Source organism: Arvicanthis niloticus, chromosome 2 (assembly GCF_011762505.2).
Source record: "Arvicanthis niloticus isolate mArvNil1 chromosome 2, mArvNil1.pat.X, whole genome shotgun sequence".
In the NCBI taxonomy this organism is placed as follows: domain Eukaryota; kingdom Metazoa; phylum Chordata; class Mammalia; order Rodentia; family Muridae; genus Arvicanthis; species Arvicanthis niloticus.
Window position 1 is genome coordinate 78,464,195 of NC_047659.1, and position 21,699 is coordinate 78,485,893.

Consider the following 21,699-nt stretch of genomic DNA (forward strand, 5'->3'; position numbering starts at 1 on the left):
AGGAGAGGCCATCTGGAGACCATTCCACCTGTTATCCATCCCATGTGCAGTCACCAAAGGTAGACACTGATGTGGATGTCAGGAGGTGCATGATGACAAGAGCCTGATATAGTTGTCCCCTTAGAGGTCTGCTAGAGTCTGACACATTCAGAGGCAGATGCTCACAGCTAACCACTGATCTGATCAAGGGTTTCCCAATGGAGAAGTTAGAGAGAAGACTGAAGGAGCTGAAAGGGTTTGTGGTCCCATGAGGAGAGCAACAATACCAACCAATTAGAGCTCCCCAGGATCTAAACCACCAGCCTGGGAGCACATAGGGAGGGACCCATGGCTCCAGCTGTATATGCAGGTGAGGATGGCCTTGTCAGGCATAGGTGGGAGAGGAGATCCTTGGTCCCATGAAGGCTGAACACTGAGTGGGGGAGAATTTGAGGGTGGGGAGGTGGGAGTTGGGGGGGTAGGTGGGGGCATATCCTCATAGAAGCATGAGGAGGGGGGATAGGAGAGGAGGTTCGTGGGTGGTGGGAGAAATGGGGTAAGGGGATAAAATCTGAAATGTAAATATAATAACCAATTAAAAAAAAAGAAGCAACACAGGTTCACTGGACTTAAAGAGGCAGCTCCCACTGGACCACTTTCAGTCTACAGCATCCCTTATCACTTAACATTGGTTCTGACATTTGTTTGTCTGTGTTGCTATGATGTTGTGAGTTGAGTGATTGGAGTCCCTAACTTTTCTTTTGATTGTCTTCCAAAGCTGAATTTAGAAATGGTCAAGTATAATGTTAAAGAACACATAACTACAAATATGTTAAAGAATAAATACAAATACTCTTGAGTTTCTGTGGCTTTTTCATTGTTGTTGACTTTATATCAGATCAGCATATACAGCCATGTACATATGTATATATTATTTTATACACACACATACTTATATATACATATATATAAGTATATATATAAGTATATATACATATATATACATATATATAAGTATATACATATATATGTATATATAAGTATGTGTATATAAGTGTGTATATGTATATATAAACACGGGTTCCAGCATGGAAAGGGGGGTGTGGAAATGAGTCCTCACCACTAACCAACAAGTAATAATGTCTGCAAGCAAAGGGCAAAGCAGTTTTCTCCAGTGAGATGCCACTGGGTAGGTATACCAATCACACTCCAGGCAGGTCCCAAGCCCAAGCCCAGGAGTAATTGGCCAACACAAAATGAACTCTGTGTTTTTGGGGGGAGGGGTTAGTTTTTGGGAGGAGGGATGGTTTTTTTTAGGAAGGGGTAGGTTTTGGGGGGGAGGGATGGGTTTTTGGGGGAGGGGTGGGTTTTGTGGGGAGGCTTGTTTCATTTTGGAACTTTTGTTTGTTTTGGCATTTATTTTGAGAACTAGAGAAAGAAAGGGGGAAGGAAGAGTATGAAGTTGGTTATGGAGGTAGGATCTTGGAGAAGTTCAGGGAGAGAAAAACATTTGAAATTAAGGAACAAAAAGAAAATTATATACCAACAATAATTCTGTAGTTGTGGTTCCTGTATAGATATATCATATCAACAGTAGATGAGAATCCTTTACTTCATATAAACACCATGTTTCTGCCAGTAGTCAATATGCTATTCTATCACATGATGATAGCTGTCAGAGTAACAGGGCTAACAGGAAAAAATAATCAAGAGGGATAGATTTTCCAAACTGATGTACCTTTAAAACCAGAAATTTACTGAATAATAATTATTAATGTAGAAGATAAGATGACAGTGCTGGCCAGGCATCTCAGAGCACTGCTCTGAAGTGAAGGCACAGGAGGAAGCCAGACTCCCACAAATTAATTAATGTGTGTGTGTGTCCACATGCTTGCAAGCATGTGTAGACTAGACAATAATTTGTAGTAGTTGTTTCTTTCTAATACAAGGGCCTGAGGCACTGAACTTGAGTTGTGAGACTTGGTAGCAAGCCCCTTTACCCATCATGCTGGCTTTAGTGTCTGTCTCTGTGCCGTGTGCGTGCCTGGTGTTCAAGTAGTACAGAAGAGAGCATTGGAGCTTTGAGCCCAAACAGCCATTCATGTTTCTAAGTTCATGTTCTCCAAGGCCTCAGTGAGGACCAACCTCACTGCCATCTCCTTCAGAGACATGCTCTTTCCTCAGTTGTTCAGTGTCTGGACTTCAGTTAATATTTTAGCTTGGTATGTTTTAATGTAGGGGTTCGTATACCTGTTCCTTTCATACAAGTTTGCTCTGTAACCGGCTTAGAGTCAGCATTCTCTGCTGCAGCCACGTCCCTTCTTCTTAACTTCCTTTTCTGAGCCATGCTTGCGCTATTCTAACACACGCCTCAAGTTGTTTTTCTTGTAAGTTCTCTCCTAGTGAAAGAGATGAAGAGAACATATTTCAAGCTTGTCAAGCTAGCATCCTTTGTTCAGGTCAGTCTGATTCCTTTTCACTTCCTTGAGGCCAATAATTGTGCCAGGGTGGCTGGTGTCTGCCATAGTCCAAAGTCTAATTTAGGTGTGGAGTTCTTGGTCTATTGTTACCTGCCTGGTTCTCTGTAGCATGATTCATCTGGCTTTTGTCTTCCCATCATCTTAGGACCAGGCTTTGTGCAATGCTTTGTCTTGTGTAATGTACACCATTCTTCCTCTCTAGTTGTCTTATGTGCTGTCCTTGTATGAGAGTCCCGGCCACTCTTACTCATCTGTTTGCACATGAGTCGCCCCTCCTCATAGTATTTAGTGTTCAGCTTCCTCTGGAGAAAGATGCAGACTATTTTCTAAGGCCTTAACTTGCATTCTTTGCTAGCTATTATTGGCTAGTGCTTCTGACTTTGCAACATATCTTTCCCCTTTTCTATTTTAGAGAAGTTCAGCTTGATTGGATCTCCTTTCAGGATCTGTTTGTCTCTCCTTTTTAAATTAAAAAATTTTTTTTTCGAAAATCTAAAATGTAGTTACATAGTTTTCTCCCCCCAGCCTTTCTTCCATACTCTGTCTCAAACCCACCTGTATTTCTTTAATTATTGTTGCATGTGTGTGCATACACATGCGTTTTGTGTGTTTCTGCTTGAATCAGATGTTCACTTTGATCTAAGGAGCTCTCTTCTTTGAGCTGCACCGCTTTCTTTCTGTTTGTTCTCATGCACACACCATTCCAATCATAACAATGAAGATCATCGTCAACCCATTTTATTTCCATAATGTCTCTTTTACCAAATCCAATTTCTAGATATGTTATGATTTCTTATCATATCTTCCTTTTATTAACTAAGGAAGATAGACTTTTTTTTTTTAAGAGTAAATCTACCACATATCATTGAGTTCAGGTTTATGTGATTTAAAACTGTGATAAGCTCATGATAAGTAAGTTGAGCATCAACTTGGACCGCAGTAGCTTATTTTAAATGCTGGTGGAGCAGCTGCAGGAATGTGATACCAGTTCTTCCACATTTCTTTTTTTGACCCATGATTCAACTTAATGTAACACCTTTAATCCCAGCACATGAGAGGCAGGGGTAGCCAGATCTCTGTGAGTTTGAGACTAGCTTGGTCTACATAGACAGTTCCAGGACAGCTAGGGCCACATAGTGAAACTCTGTCTCAAAACAAAGAACATTAGAAACAGCAAAAATAACACAATGAATAATTTAGAATACCAGTCAGCAGATCTAGGATGACTAGCTAGTCCTGGAACTGGTGCCCACAACTTAAAGACAGGCCATTGCTACAGTGTGTGCCAAAGTTGCCCAGCTTCATACTTTAAAGATGATTTTCCAGTCCCTGAAATGGTTATGTCATCTACAGACTTACTTCAAGTTGTAGATGAAGTTCAATGCATGGTTAAATCGTAGGCATCAGCAGCTGCACAGTAAAGCAACCGTGAGCAGCTAGGAGGTCAAACTGTCCACTGCACACTTGAGAATATCAAAGCTAGATCCAGCCCTACCCTGGTGGGGTTTTTTTGTTTGTTTGTTTTTGTTTTTTGAAAGCCAAGACTTCTGGAAATAATTCCTGCTACACTTAGCTGCTGTGACCCATCAAACTTAAATTCTACATAGTTTCTGCTTACTATAAAATTTAAAATCACCCTCTCTACCTTTTAGGAAAAAAACATAACTATAAACTTTATATTCAATGACACATGCCACCAGCTGCTTGCTTACATGACTCAGTGGTTTAGAGCATTGACTGCTTTTTTGAGAGGTCCTGAGTTCAATTCCCAGCAACTACATGGTGACTTATAACCATCTGTAAAGGGATCCGATGCCCTCTTCTGGTACTTCTGAAGATATCTAGAGTGTACTCATATACATAAAATAAACAAATAAAATGCGAGCATCAAGTAAATAAACAGACACACAAAATATATAGCTCCTATATATCAAAGTGCCATTTGTGTACTTTGCCAGATCCCCTCCCCTGCCCCCATAAGTCTGTCTTTTGTCTTGTTATTTGCCACTCAGAAGCATGTATATTATTTTTAGAGCTCCTGAACAACTTGGTCCCATATGTTTAACACTTTCTTGAATTTTGTGAGTAGGTAGTGGCTGGTCAAAGGCGAGAGGAACATAGGTAGGTACTCTTGAAATTTGTTGTCTTTGGATGGGGTAGTCCTGTGTAGAACTGTCCCCTTAACCCTACAAATTTTGTATATTAGATTCAGTTTCAAATGTTTCAATGTATTAACTGTAATGCAGTAATTAAAGCTTTGGTACTGGTGTGAGAAGAGGTGTAGAGAAAAATGGAATTGAATTTAGAGTGTAGAGATAGCCTATTGCATCTATTGTCTGTGGTCACTTGACGTGTGACAGAGAGACACTCATCCGGGAAGAGTATTGTGTTTAGCTGCAGTGCCAAGTCAATATATATCTCATATATAAGGACTGAGACAACTTTCATTTCCTATCTATAAAAGTTACCTCAACATAAACTTGAGCTGAAAGCATACAACTCTTAGAAACCAATATAGGAGAAAATCTTCATAATCTTGAACTTGGCAATAGATTCCTAGATATTAAATCCAAAGCATGAGCAATAACAGAAAAACTCACAAATTTGACTACATCGAATTGAACATTTTCATGAATTAAAGGGCATTATCCATAAAATGAAAAGACAATCTACATAATGGAATTGAATATTTTCAAATCACATCTAATAAGTGTTTAATATTGAGAATATATGAAAAAGTCTTATACTCACTAATAAAAAGACAATCTAATTAGAAAAATGGGTAAAGGACCTGAGCAGACATTTCCACAGAGAAGATAACACACTTGGCAGTAAGCACAGAGATAAGTTCAGCTTCCTCAGTCATTCATCACTTGGTATAAATTAAAACCAGAGTAACCTAATACTTTTCAGTACAGTGTGAAACAGTACTAAAACAGGCTCACACACCTATGCATCCACAGAAAAAGACAAGTGCTTATGGGTAAAAGTTTTTTATGATTAAGCATTTGCCTGCCTTGGATCCTTAAGTAGTTTTCTCGGTTATCTCTACTTTACCAGCATTGGCAGTAATCACCAGCCTGAATATATGTCTAGGGAAGACACTGGCATGTATTAAGGCAGCCAGTCAAGAGCCCATGTGAAAATGAGAAATGGGATTCAGGAATATCTGTGGCCCCCAAGTCTTTATTGTGACTTTGCTTTGGCTTCTGGGTTCCTTAGAAATATCTTCAATGTCTCCCAGTGACTTCTAGGCATCAGACTGTGGCTTCTCACATACTTAGATGAAATTAGAGTGTGTTAGTAATTACTGATTTGTCAAACTATTGATTTACAGACAGTATTAAAAATGTCAGAAAGCCTGTGGGCAGCAGTTGGATTCTTGCTGGATCAGCATCATGGGCTTTTAAATTTAAGACAACCGTGTGCTATGAGTTTCCACAAAGCAGTCAAATCTACATGAAGACTCTGGTTTCTATTACAAGAGTCCCTTTGACATCTTTAAAACTTAGACTTTCTTCTGTCTTCATAAAGATCTGATCATCATTCCCAGCTTTTCTTGGGATAAACAGTATTTCATGTCAGACTAAGTCTGTGGTCCTCCTTCATGTCCCTGAGTGGCTCTGTATTGAAGTTATTACACCTCTACTTCTCAGCCTTCAAACTCTAACACTAAAACTATTAATTTGATTCTAATGACTCCTCCGTGGTCCTTGAAGTTCATTAAGGAGTACATTGTAATAAATGTGACTTCCAGTGGGGAAAATGACCTAACTGTTACTATCTATTGGAAGACAATCACCCTGCAGTGCTCTTTCTTTAAAAGCCTTGGGCTCAGAAAAGATTTTGTCATCCAAAGAGTTTTCAGGAGAAAACAACAACAACAACAACAACAACAACAACAAAATACATAAAAAGTTGGTCATAGAAGATTTCCCTGTTTGTGAACCAAACATGGAAAAAGAAAAGAAGTTCTCCATGGTAACCATAGAAACTATTAAGACTTCTCCAGTTTGTCGAACTTCAAATATGTCGTAACATATGTAAGTTACATACTAAGTGAAATATTTAAATATAAGTAGTCTGGTCACAACATTTCATTTCATGGGGACATAATTATTTTGTTGATGTGAAGTGACTCCTGCATCTCTTTGAATTCTTCTATCAGTCATTATCACTTTTTATACTTAAAAGAAAAAAAAGGAAAAAGATTAATTACAGTTTTGGGATTTAACACTAACATTGCTAACACTGATGATGTAACACCAGAACTTTGAGACATCTTATGATTAGCTTGTGTTTGAATATTAACTATATATTTAATTTCTCTGTGAACTGAATTTTCTGGCTAGGTTTGTCTATGTTTTCTATTATGCCTTTTATTATTGGGTCAAAGTTTAATTCTAGCTCCTTTTTTAAAAAACAAGATTTGAGTTAAACTTTTAGGGAAAGAAATATAAATAACAAATTACATAAAACCGTAAGTGTCAATTATTAGAGCAAGCAACTATAAGGACACTTTGAAAGGTAATTACTCCTAGGTTTTGTTTATTTATTGAGTTTCATATGGTATACTTTTTAAAATTTTACAAAATCCTTTAAAATTTTGTACAGAGCCTTAAAATTTACAAAAACCATTCCATATATATTTTGTATGTTGGTATAGATCACTGCCAATAAAAGTAGACACATATAATTAGTTCTCAACATTTCTATAAGTGATCTCCAGTTTTGTACATATAAACTCGATTATTTTATATCAATACTAAAACTCAAATCTTTTAGACACCCAAGAAATTGAGTTCGAGAAAAGACTTGCATTTTCAATGGCACACCCAGTTATTCTTGTTGAGGGGTAAGGCAAGCTTCAGACAACAGAATCCCAGCTTATTTCTATTTGTATAAATCAAGTCATTTAAATGAATGAATTGTGTATGCTGACCTGGGCTACCAATGTGCTACTAGGGGTGTATGAAAGAAAGATGTGCACGGTGGTGGAAGCAGAAAGAGGCATAAAGCGCATTGGAAAACTACCAAATGTCCCCTGCAAATGGGCCCTATTCAGAGTCAGTAAGCGTGTGATGAGTGAAGTGCTTTTGAATATCGCCTTTAGATTCCATGCTGTTACAAGGCCAGCCCTGAACATGGCAACTCTTATTTCCACACACAGTACCTCTTCACTCTCAATTTAACCCCAAAATCTGATGAACCCATTACTCCATACTTGATTTCATGGAACAAGGAGTAGATATAGTTACAAATGATCAGTCACAAGCCGTGAACCAATGCAGCAAGGCATTAACAATTCACACCATTTCGGTCCACTTGCTCAAGCAGAAGATGTGCCAGCATATTTAATGCACAGCTACTTCGTTCAGTTTAAGAAAAGGCATGACTCAGGCTGCGTTTTCAAGCCAGAGAAGACGTTCTAAGATGTTGTACTTCCAAGTCCCAATGGTGTAGCTCTCATCCACGTATCAACAATTAACATAACCAAGTGTCCCATAAAGGGCATAACACCTAGATCAAATGTGACTCCGGTAAAGCCAAAATGACCCAAGAAACCCTCTGCTCCAGCACGGCCTGTTTTGTTTGGTCCTATCGTATGAATCAACGTCTCTTACGTAAGTTTTCTGTACTGCAGACCCACAGGCAACATGCCGTCACTTTAATGGGATCACTGGAAACTAAAACAGCTGTGAAAGATGGGTCTAAGTACAGCAACTGCTTGCTTGTCACTTTGTTCAGTGGGAAAACATCCCAAATTTGGGTAGGCATTGGTACTTAAGAAAATGACTACTAAATCCTTTCTCATAAGTACCATAGGGACAATGAGATGTGACATATAGCACATAAACAAAAGTACACAGCAGATGTTGTTTGAATGGAAACACACTGATATAAATCAAACACAGGAGACAGCACCCTTGCCACCATTCAGTCTTCCCAGAGTATCAGAATTTGGTGCCTGATGGTTCATCTGAGACCAGGAGTTTTTCAACTATTATCGCAATCCAAGGAAAGAACACACATACACATACACACACACACACACACACACACACACACACACACACCCCTTGAATATCCCTTGACAGTAGAAGAGATTCTCTGTAAGTGCACCCCTTGGTCTAGGAGATCGTCAAAGCTGGGTATCTCTCAAGAACTAAATTGTTTTTGTTCAAAGAGTCTTTTCTAGATAGTTGAACCTCATTTTAAAAAATTCCATCTAAATTGGCGAGAACTTTTTCAAATGTTTTAAATCTTTGGAACATCTTGCTCCCAGTGAGCAGTTTTTGAGACTTGCCAGTTTGTACCACAAAGCACAAAAAAAGTTTCCTTACAGGTCCACACTTTGGACAGTAACCTTGTTCCTGTAGTTACATGTACTCCAACAAATGTGACAATTAAAATAGACTGTAAACTATAATTCTGTATATTTAATTAGATTGGGTTTTAATTTTAAATTTAAAGGAGGTCATTAATGCCTTTGGTTATTTCGTAAGCTTTCTGAAAAATAAAATAATTTTTAAAACCCATTCACAGCATGATTTAAAGAGCTTCTATTAATGTAAAATATTGTTTTTGTTTTAGAATAAGTCTTGATAGATCATTTTAGGCTATGTTTCTCTGACAAATTCCATGATCTCTGTGGTTGTTTCTGGGAGTACATTTTTGTCATGTGCTGTTCTCTTTGGTATATTCAAGACCATCCAACCTTTTTAACAGGGACAGTGATGATTTTAATGTAAGATCCTCCTGAAGGCTGAGATGTTCACTTTTATATTAGCCTTTGAACTCAGTGTGTTTGGAGGGAGGCCATAAAGGGGCAGCCTTTCCTCATTCAAATAACTACTATGCTTAGTTCAGTATTGCTACCCTGTTACTTAAACTTTAGTGTGTGCTCTTCTCTGCAGAAGCATGCTTTATGATGGAGCAGGGTAAATATCATAAGAGTTCTTGAAGGACTTTAAAACATACCAACCCCTCACCTTCTGACTAGTTAATGCTTTGTTGCCAAATGTCATGCTTTTAAAAATAACATTGATTTTTCTCCATTATCCTCAAAGTAATATTACAATAATTTATAAAGTAAATTAAATTAATGTACTATTATTTTACTTTACCTTAATTGCAAAGTAAATTAAAATAATTGTTTATGACATAAGTATGTTTTGAAAAATCTGCTTATGGTCATGCTTATCTGTTAAGTTTTTAGCAGGTTGTAAGAATGTACAGATCCTGAGTAATTCACTGGGCCTGTGCTCACCATCTAAGACTCATCTGTGAGTGATCGTCCACAGTACATCTGAAGCAATGCTTTTACCAGACTAGAAGACATCCGGCCTAGTGTTGTACTCAGCATGATCTGTCTTTCCACAATTCACATCATAGTTTAACCTATATATCTATAGAGTTATTCCTTGTCAAGTAAAGATCAAAACAAAACTTTGTGACCTCAAACTCTAAAGGGGTTGAGATTTAGTGGGGGAAGGAAATGGGGAAGGAGAAGGTAAGGACTTAGTCCTTATCAAACTGAAGGATGAAAATAGAAAAAACAGCAAGGGAGAGACAATTATTGCTAAATAAATAACATGAGGAGTGATCCTTGATGAATAAGAATATATTAATTGGCAGGGAACAAAAGCCACAGACCCCAGGAAGGACAAACAGGAGTTACAGAATTTAACCGTTTCACTGTTGATACACAAGGTTAGTTCTTTCCAATGACATCAGTCATTCACTTTGATAGCATATTCTGTTGTCTCCCACCATCCTCAGTCTTACCTATTGAGATTATTAGAGTAATTTCCAATCTACTTGAAAAGGTAACCTAGGAGACAAGGAGGCTATCATCTTAACATCTTACAGCGTGTTGCTACCATGGATATAGTGGTTTTGCCACATTTTCTGGACAATAGTTCTTTTTCCTAGTTACATGGACTCTGAAATGTAAACCCACCAAAATTGTTGATTAATTTTTCAATTTACTTGAAATACAGAATCTTTAATTTAAGAAAATGTGTCCAAAGTAACTGTCTTCATAAGTTTTTTTCAAGTAGTAGGAATGATCCCAACTAGTCAGTGATGTATGTCTATTGATAATTTAAAGAATCCTGCATTTTTAATGCTCTTTAATATGTGGGATTGAGGGGTTGTTTAATGAAAACCATGAAAGGAAAAGTCCTTGTCTCCATCAAGTAAATACGTTGGTGGAACTGAGGTAAAGGCCTTCTATATATGAAGGACTGCAGATATGTAACTTTGCACACTAACACTAACCACCCATAAATAGCTTTCTTGAGTGGGTCAATATTTGTGGACATCACTTTAAAGAAGGCACATGATTTTGAAGGACACAGGAAACAAGATCCCTGAGTTCATTCCATCACCATGAAGGTTACACTTCTTTGTAGAGTTAAAGCATATGGCTTGACCTTTCTAAATAATTGGTCCAATTTCTTGCACATATTGTGAAACAGGATGCCATTTGTCTACAGAGAAAGAGAAAAGACTAGTTCCACACAGATGAAGAAAACCATTGGTTAAGAACTCTTATGAAACCAAACATAGCGGCTTACACCTCTAGCCTCAGCACTCAGGAGGTAGAGCAGGAGAGTCACTATGAGTTTGAGGCCAGCCTGGTCTACCATGTGAGTGGCAGGCAAACATAGTGAGACCTTGTCTGGCAGCAGCAGCAGCAACAGCAGCAACAGCAAAACCAACCATTGCAGCAGCAGCAGCAGCAGCAACGACAACAACAAATTGAAACCAACTAATCAACTAAACAAATAAGTTTTTATGAGCATTAAAATACAGTAAAAAGTCAGCCATCCCCTGTTAAAATATATGGTTTGTGTTCAAAACTCAAGTGACTTTCAACAAATCAATTATTTTTTTACATTTTAAAACCACATCTTAGGCTGCCTCATCCCTCCCCCAAGTAGCACAGTGTCCTCACTTGTGTTGAATACATTTTATTTTCAACACAGCAGACAGGCTGCTTTACACTTCCTTCCCGAGTATTTAGACTATCATTTTCTTCTGTTTTCTGTACCTTCCTGCTTAGTGGAAACACTGTTTGTTCTTGGATTGCGCTTTGTCTCCCTTTTCAAGATCATCAAAGTTACTAGTTTGAAGCGTCCCCAAAGAAAGAGCCTTCTAATCCCTAGTTCAGAGGCTAACCTTTATTAGTGCTCCCCTGGTAATAATGAGGACCTGCTTCCAGCAGGGAGAGGCTGGAATACTGAAGAGATTATTCAACAAGTTCAGAGCAGATTCTGAAGTTCCTTATACAACCTGCTTGTGAATACCGCTTTCTTTGCTTTACTGTTTCTGGTTTCCATAGTTTTCCTAATTATGTAAATCGTGTGGCACATGGGAGTAGCTTTCTATTCAGTGCCAGTTCTGGCACTTCAGTATATATTGAAGTCTATTTGTTCCAATAAATTATACATTTAAAAAATGTTATGAAGATTACAAAGTCTGAAAAGTAACTTTTTAGAAAAATCTAGTAAGTGTGGTTCTGAAATCTGTTGAGCTGAGCCTGAAAGTTATTTTGTGCTTGGTAGAGAGGAATAAAACTGATGAACTTCATAAAAATTTTATCAGGTTTAAAGTTGAGTTTAACTCGAGGGTGTAAATCTTCCACATTTACCACCTGCTTCCTAATTTATTTAACTTAAAAATTTAACAACTATACTAACTACTATAAGCAGTGCTTTTCAATATTTAAGAAGTGTACTGGATTGAGTGAGTATATGATTAAATCTGTATAAATCAAAACCAAATACATAGTAATCGATGGACGTTGTGTCAGCAAACTGAAAAGGCTGATGATTCTAAACTGAGTTTGGTCATGCAAAACTGTCATCAGAACTGACTTGTCTTACTGATTTTATTTTTGAAATATTATTTATTATTACTTCTCTTATAGTATATACAATGTCATATATGTTATAGATTATACATATATATAATATGGCAGAATATTTATATAAATATAAAAAATATAAATATGTAAATATAAAAAATGTAAAAATCCATTATATACATTAAAGTGTAAAGCACCTATTTACTTAAAACCTAAGAGAAAAGTAGTTGCTCAGAGCATATAAAATGGGCTTGTTAAAATTTCAGGAGTTAGTTTCTCAAACTGGATGATGGAATTCCACGCATATTGCACAGATGTCATTACATTATGCTTTCTTTTTGATTTTACTGTTGGCAGTAGGAAATCTTAACATCTTCATCTCCACCATTCTTCTATGCAGCGATAGACTAGACTTTTAAGTTTTGCTTTGGTAGGAAGCTGGAGAACCCAGTGTCCTAAACTGCAAGTTTTCTTAGCTAAAAGTAAGATTTCCTGAACACCAGCAGCAAAGGCCATTTGCATAACTCAGCCTCTCAGCAGCTCAGCTGCGCTTAATTGAAATTCCATTTCCACATTGCAATGCTGGGCTTCTCTGCATAAAATATGCAACATATAACATAACCTAGGGCACAGACCTACTCTCTTCGCTTGTGATCCACTTAATTCATTTTCCTTGCAGAGATACGTGTAAGAATAATATAGCTAGGACTCTCTATCTTTCTTGCATGTTTATCTTTGGGCTATACATACATGTAAGTAAGGACCATGTTAAATAAAAAGTGATATATATTCATTTGTTTTTCTGGGCCCCAAGATTTTGTTATTTATTTCTGACTTTTCAGAGGAAAATTAAATTTCAAAAAAATATTAGCTAGCTGCCATGTCATTTGAGTATTTTACACTAGAAAGACCTTATCAGCTAATCATGTGAAAAGTATATAAACATGTCTGTCAAGTCCACACGGATGTTACATTACAGGCCCGCAAGTAAATATCCTTAGAAAACTCCTGCTGGGATAGCATTCCTAAATCCACCACTAGCTTTTATATATTCTGGGTATTCGAAAACACGAAGGTATGAGAAAATCCTTGCTTAACATTTTCCCTCCTTATGTTTAAACAGTCTTGTCACCCTGTGTCCTGGGTTGCTTTAACGAATACTAATGACAGGCCTGGGATAAGAAGGCTTATTATAAAGGTGTGGATCATACTTTATGAATAATTTCCAGATGTGATATTTTGGGAATACAGACTCCTCTACAGGAAGCAGTATACTGAAACAACATGGATCTTACGGTTTCATCAGAACAATGCAAGTAGGTTTCGGCAAGGCTGGTTCCAACTCATCTGTGATAAATGAGAAGATAAGGCAATCAGTGCACACCATGACACTCCATGCAGCTAGTTAGGCACACTTCAGAACTATTCAGGTGTGCTCACACAGCTTATGAGACTTGCATGGGGGGTGTCGCAATATAAATACATCCTTCCTGGTGGCCACTGGTAACACAGGAATTGCCACGCTAAGACTTAACCCAGGTCAGACATAAATAATAGATGTTAAGAGTTAGCTCTAGTCTCGAGGCTGCATTCCAGGCAGCGTATCTCAGTTGGGTCAAAGGAATCCTTTCCACTTTACTCTCCAATAGTTCCTCTGCTTGAAAAATGCCTGCAAAATTCCATCACTCCTTTGCGGGGACCACTTTGCGTCTCTAAGGGAGAAGGTTTCAGACCCTTGGGGGCTAAGATGTACGTCCAAGGAGTTCTTGGGGCTTTGTATCAACGGTTAAAGTCTGAAAAAATTATTACAAGCAGGTAAGTCATCCCTTTTTAAAAACTACCTTATTATATGTTTTTTTTTTCAGATGTATTTAGTTCTGTAGATGCAATGATTGACATTATGTCATAAAAGAACTGTGACATGTTTTGTGAGCTCAGCCCCTCTAAGGGAGCCAAAATGCTTTTGGAATCTCAGAGCCAGCACTACTGGGGCTAATTGTGTCTGTCTTTTGGTATGGAACGCCATAGACCTTGTTTTTTCTTGCTGCCTACTCTGCAGAGCAAACGCAGATCCTTATGTGGTTATTCTAGAGTCAGTCACACTAAAGAAGGAAATGAATTCGCACTCCTCTGAGGCGTAGATGCCTCCCTTTATCTCTGGTGTAAACTCAACTCACTATTGTAGAAATGGGTCTAACAGCAAATCAGATTCTAGAGAAATGAATCATGAACTAACTTCTCCTCAAGAGTAACTTACTTCCCTCATACTTATCTAACTTGTATATTTCAGGATCCAGAGTATAGTTGAATTAATGTATTTGACTAAAATAAACTAGATTTTGCCTTTTAAAATCTGTGCATTCATTCTATAGTTGTGTGTTTATATACACACACATATGTGAGGGTAAAGACATATATTTTTGTAATTAGTTTTGGGACACTTGATTTACTTAAAGAAGGATTTATATTGTAAATAAAATATTGCAGTTTGGATAATTACAAAAAAAAAGTTGTAACATTAAAAAATATCTTCCAACATACACTTTAGTGAAGCCAACCTCTGTGTTAAGTAAGGGTGGGGTTTACATTGTGAACTTGGGGGTTCCATTTTAGATCTTGGCTCATTATCTCAGGCCACCGACCACTGATAAATGAATAATTTGAAAGCATCTCACTATTCATTGCACACAGAAAACGGGAGGGAGATGGGCTCCAGATGACAGGCTCGATGTTCACACAGCACCTCCTGCTGTCTGCTAGGAGAACAGCAACGCATGATGGGCAGAAGAAAGTTCATCAAAGCTCTCAGAACTTCCAAAGGATGTCTCAGACTTTATTTTTGTGTGGAAAATGTACTTAGTTTGCTTTTAAATTAATTACAGTGAATCGGAGAGGATTAATATCCACTATAGACAATTTGAGTAAAAATCCAGGCTTTTTCAATGTCCTATTAGGCCATTATATACAAAAACCAGTATAAGAAAAATTTTATTCTTTTAATTGTTTAACATTTAAATATTAATGTCCAACACAATGACTTCATAAAATAAATATGACTTGCTGAATTAAATTTGTTTATTTGTAGTTGTGTTTAAAAAAAGCATATGGCCTTTTTCTAATGAAAGAAAAGCATTGTTTAAAATCTGGAGATAATCACTTTCTAAGTTTTATTGAAAGTAAGGGTTGGTGAGACAGAAGACATCTGGACAGTAAGGGCAACACCTCTTATTTCTGCCACTAAACAAATGGTAAATTCAAGAAGAGTTCGGTACATTGTGCCAAAAAATGCCTTGAAAATTGCTGCTTTAAAGAGGCCATTACTCAAAATGTTGGCAAATATAATTTATTAAATCTTAAATGTAAATATGAATAAAATTTTACATTTTTAGTTTGTTCCAAGTTGTCCATAAGAATTTCAGTGAAGAATTGCCATAAAGTTGCAAAAATTTCTATTTCTTTATTCACACATGTTTAATTAAACACATTTTTGTGTCCATGGCTTTAATGTTTTAAAAACTCACTGTAGTGGCATTGTTACAAGGCCACCTCCGGCCGTTGGTAAGCCTGACAATATCTTTATCTTATGAGTAGGGGTTCCTATCAAGTGTCCCCTCAGCATTAATGAGCTTCATTTGAGCTGCATTACTTCACTGGACCTTCAAAAAGCCATTTCTGTGTAGTTTTCTGAGTCACCCTGTTTAGGAATCACTAGCAGGTAAAAGGTAGATGAGGGGTGGCTCTTGTTTTGTTAACACATCTTAAGGTTATAAAACTGTAGGACCATATCACCTTGACATCAGTTCTGTTTATTCTACTTCTGACATCCCATACGAAAACCTTATTGTTTTGTTGTCTGTCAAACTATAATGGGTTTAAAAATTCTACAAACCCAAAGGAACTTCTCCTAAACAAAATGTGACACTATGACTTTAAAGGAAAAGTCAGGGCTACTGGTTTTGTATTTATGAACCTACTTTTTATTTTTTATTTTATTTTTTATTTTAAACTTTAGCTTGGTTATTCCAGCATGCAGCCGAATTAAGCACATTACTTTACAGTGATCTTAAATACAGTCAGTATTCAAATGAGACATTATATTTAGGACAGTTTAAAGTCACTTAGTCTTACATTTATCACGTGTATTTTCTTAAGAGTGGAAACATCTTGGAAATTGCTGAGAGCTAAGCAGAATCTGTTTAATTGGTAATCTTTGAAACAGCGTAACCGCTTTTCTATGAAACGTAGTTAACACTTTCGCGAGGGCCCCAGTTCATTAGCATTCGTGTTATGTGCTGGTGCTGTTGGTGGGGGTGTTGGAGTAGGAATGCCATTGTGTCGAGTTCCAGTGTTTGGGGACAAACACTGCTGTGGAAGGAACGTGTGAAAAGGCCACAGTCCTGTCAGTGAATGAGCAAGGCTGTGCTTTCTGTGTGCTTCAAGCAGGGAAGCTGTCATTCATGGCTAACACAGCCAAACAGAGGCCAAAACACAAGACTGCAGTACCTTTTAAAATGATATTAGTGATTTTTAAACACGATCTTCTTTATTTATGATCCTACACAGAGCTTTAGTTGCTGTCAGTAAACAGAATATGTCAGTCTGTTCAGAAATACTGTAAAAATGAAAGAAAAAAAAAGTCCATGGAAGTGTGCCAGGCAGCTACAGTAATTAGGGCTTGGAAGAGCCGATCGGCAGCTTGAGGTACCAACATGATTTGAGGGAAACTTCATCTCTGGAAGCCGCTTGTCTTCCCGATTTAGATACTTCTTTGATTTTCTGCTTCTAAAACTAACAAAATTCCTAGAGAGTTTTACATAATTAATGTATAGCAATTTATTTTTTATTAAAAACATCAGTTTTGGAAAAGGTTCATAAACTCTCGTTTTTAATCGTTTAAAACTGTTAACGACCCATCTCAGTTGTTAGAGCTTCTACAGTCACGCATGAGTGTCAGACAGGAAGCAAAGAAATGGCTGCACCACCCCCACTGGCTGCCTTCACCCTGGGCTCGCTGGCCTCTGCTTTACTCTGTAACTTTGGGATGCAGTGGGGCTCTCAGTCTGCCTTCTACATTTAGATCACTTTGGAAGGGAATGATCAACTTGGAGTTAAACTTTAGGTTACGTAAAAGAAAATGAATAATAATTAAAAATAAAAAACCCTCAAACATTTCTTAGGCTCTGGAGGCTATCCCTAAACTTCACCTGAACAGCTGAAAAACAGCAGCAGTTTGTTTTTATGTCAGAAAAGCACTTTATTTCGTTAGTTTGATTTTTAAAACGAGTACTCAGGTTATTTGCATTAACTCATCACCTAGTTAAGTTGGGACATGATTTTGGTCTGGGTAATTTAAATGTTTTTCTGTGTAGTTTTTTGTTTGTTTAGTAGGTTGGTTGTTTTGTTTTTTAAGTGAATGAGTTATTTATTTATTTATTTATTTATTTATTTATTTATTTATTTATTACACTCCAGATTTTATTCCCTCTCCCCAAACCCATCCACCCTCTGACTGTTCCACATCCCATACGTCCCCCCCCCACTTCACACCCCCCAGGTTGTTTTTTTTTTTTAAAGAAACCAATTTAAGTAATGTAACATTTGTCAGTGTATTTACATGCATTTTTAAAAGTTTAATATTTAATACACTGGGTTAAAAAAATCCAAACATTGAATTTCTCTTTAAAAATTAAGGTTTCACTGTTTAAATCACAACTGTATTGTGGGTTTGCTTTATGGCTATACTATTAAAGAAAGAATCAGATAATATCAGTATGTGCAAATTTCACAGTTCAAAATTGAAACATATTTTGTTAATAACTAAATTAAGATTTCCACAGTCTTTTAGACTTAAAAAAATTATGAGCTAAAAACCAATGACTTTACTCATACTTACAACATGTTTCATAATTAGATATTAAATATAACATTATTATCAGAAATGATTTGATTCAAAATATCTTTGAATTGCTTTAGTGCTGGCAGAAATTTGTTTATTATAAAAAGAGAAGAAAATTTAATATTTTATTTTCATAAGAGTGTTTGGAAGCATTTTAGTTCCTGTGTTTTAGGTTAATTGAAAGCATTTGTTAGTTTTACTATTGCTAAGAGACTAAGCATTTCCTTTTGACTCTTTATGATGTATGTACTGGACACAGCAAATTGAGTGGAGTCTTTTCTTGAGTTAGCCTTTTTGGGATGAAACCTAAAATGTTTAGCTTATAAGCAACCTTCTTAACATCCCTTGGCTTCTCTGGGGTAGTTTCTAATCCATAAATGTGTCACTGTTGTGCTTATGAGAACAGAGTGTGGTCGTTTGGAAAGTGTAAAACTACTTTAAGGTTCTGATAGGAATTTCTTTTAGCATATTAGATGTTCACAGAGTACACTGGCTGTTGAGTCCCCCTGAAACCAAGCTGCATCCTAGTTACTTGAAGTATTTTAAGAACCTTAAACTTGTGTCTTTTTCTAAGTGTCATGCTTTGAGCAGGCCTAACATCAGTTAAATGAAGTGAAAATTGCATTCTTGTCTTGATAGAGATGAAAATGGATTTCTGGTCATGAAATAGATGTAGTTGTCACTTTTTAAAAAAGGTGTCAGCAGTTTGCTTCAGCGAGTAAGGTGCCAATTCAGTATGGCAGTAAACTTGTGATCTGAGCAATCAATAAAGGCTTCAATAACTTCTGCTTCATTACACTTATAATAAGAGGCTATAGATCCACGGCACATAAAATGTTGATAACGAGGATATGTGGAGATCGACTGGGACACTTTTGTGGAAGTACAGTAAGTGCAATGTTGCCATCTAGAGTTTGTGCATAGGTAATTATTATAGTGTGGGGTGGGGAGGGGTGCGGTCAAGGAATAGAACACAACTCGATCCTGAAATGCTATTTATTTTCTCTCATTTATCTGTGACACATTTATTGTCACAGAACGTCTCATTTGATGTGTCATAAAGCAGTTAGGTCAGAAGACAAATCTTCCATCTGTATTTTTCTCTAATCCCCTTAGAATTGTGTGACCAAATGTCAAATATCTATCCTTGGCTCCAAATTGGACTTTTTTTTACCATGAAAATTCTTTATTAAAAAAACTCACTTTGGGGCCAAAAAGAGAATTTTTTTTTTTTAGCATGACAATCCAGTTACACAAAAACAAAGAGGTCTAATGGCATCTTGGTTGGGTGCTTCTCAACAGAAAATATTGCCTTTGTTACTATGAAACACTCATTCAAGATTATGAAGCCAGCTTACCTTAAAGTAGCACTCCAAATATATTTAATCTAAAAACTCTAAGACTCATGCAAAAAACACAGACTTCCCTGCCGCCGTAATAAATAATGAACACTTTGATGAAGTACGGGCTGCTTCTGGGTATTGGCTAGGACTATCTCTATGTTTCATGTTATTACAACACTCGTCACTTAATTTTTCCTGACTGATTAATCCAGGCATGTTTTCTTACGAATAATACCTGTGTGTGTTGAAACTGTTCAGGGAATATACCAAGCACATTCTTTTACTTTGCTGCTGTAACTCTATAAAATTTATCTTCATTTCTGAAGAGTTGAGGGCAATAATACCTGCATGTGGCAGAGATATTCAAATAAAATGTCTCAGGGTTAGATTATTTCATTGCTAACACATTTTGAAGAATGGGTGTGGGCATTGGTTGTAAGTAAAGCATTGCTGAACCATTTCTCCAGATGAAGTTGTGACTGCTTCACTGAGAAGTTTATAAAAATCTGTTTTTAAGAGTTTCTATACTTAATCCAAATACAGTAACATTGTACATATGTGGATTAATTTAATGAGAAATCCAACTGGGGAGAATCTTACTTCTTCTATTTATTATATTTGTATATGTTATATATATATATATATTTGTACATATATATCACATATATGATACATATATAAAACTTTGTTGAACGAGCCCTTTAGAGTTCCCTGGGAAGAACAGTTTGGCATTAGCATATGAGCAATGCATTTAGAACATGGTACTACATGCTTTGTGTTTTCTTATACCTATGTGTATTGTAAGTTATACAATAGAAAAACCAGAAATGAATATAGTATTGTTTTCATTTACTATCCAAAATTTTATCCTCAAATGTTATGTTGTATTTTCTCTGTATTTAACGTATGACAATTCTGTTAGACATATATTTCATTTTGAAACTTATAGTCATACTGAGTAGAAAACATTTCATTCTGTAACCTCCAAAATGAGTCCAGTTTGTTGTAGTAGAGTAAATCTGAACCCCTGAAAAGTTTTCTTTGAATATCTCAGCCACATATAGGTATTGTTGCCCTCGACTCTTCAGAAATGAGGATACATTTTACAGAGTTACAGCAGCAAAGTGAAAGAATGTGCTTGGTAGATTTCCTGAACAGTTTCAACACACACAGGTATTATGTGTAAGAAAACAATCATGCCAAGTCTTCAGCTGGTTAGAGAGGGCACACCATTCTATCTTCACCTGACATCCTATCTGTTCCGCCAACATCCTGGGGCCCCTGTCTTCTGCTCCTCCTCCCCAAAGTAATAATGCTCTCAGAGAGCCTTGTGTGAATGGACAAGAATATGAATGGTGGGTTTTTTTTTGTTTTTTGTTTTTTTTTGTTCTTTTGAAGGACTAAAATAGTATTGAAAGCACATTTACAGGAGAAAAACCACCTCTTTTGACAATTGTCTTGTAGTTTCTGTTGCTACTTAATCATATGGATTAATGCTGTAGATAATTGTTAGTTAATATCATTGCTTATTGAGAAGTCTGACACGTGATTAAAGAGAGACTCTTCTTTCTTGTTATCATTCTATGAGACAGGCTATTTCACAGTCCATACTGGCCTCAAAGTCTCCACAGAGCCACTGATGACCTTGAACTCCTGATTTTTCTGCCTTTATCTCTGAGTGCTGGAATTATAGGCAAGAACCCCTATGCCTGGCTTTATAAGGTGAATATTAAATGGAAACGTTTTGGGAATCATTGATTTTCTTCAGTTTATTCAGAAAAGGATGTTTTCCTCTCACCATTGTTAATAAACACCCATTGTTACAGCTTCAGCTGTCAACTTAATTCAATACAGAGTCAATTGGGAAGAGGAAACCTTGAGGAACTGCCTCCACTGTATTGGCTTGTTATCACATCTGCAAAGCATTTTATTAATTGTAAATTGATGTAGGAAGGCCCAGGACCCTGTAGGCAGTGCCACTCCTGTACATGTAGGCCTGGGTGCCACCCCTAGACATGTAGGCCTGGGAGGTATGAGAAAACCATCTGAGGAATGCGGAAGAAGGAAGCCAGTAAGCATTGCACCTCTGTGGTCTCTGCTTTAGTTCCTGCCTATAGGGTCCTATCT

At 36.9% G+C, this 21,699-nt stretch overlaps 1 long non-coding RNA gene across 2 annotated transcripts in view; it reads left to right on the forward strand.

Moving 5' to 3' along the window:
- Positions 1-13,536: 13,536 nt before the first annotated feature.
- LOC143433732 (uncharacterized) overlaps positions 13,537-21,699 on the forward strand; it is a 94,686-nt gene continuing 86,523 nt past the window's right edge. For both annotated transcript variants that reach the window (XR_013108728.1, XR_013108727.1), the window contains exon 1: positions 13,537-14,148. This is a non-coding gene — a long non-coding RNA (uncharacterized LOC143433732). The remainder of the gene's footprint in view (positions 14,149-21,699) is intronic.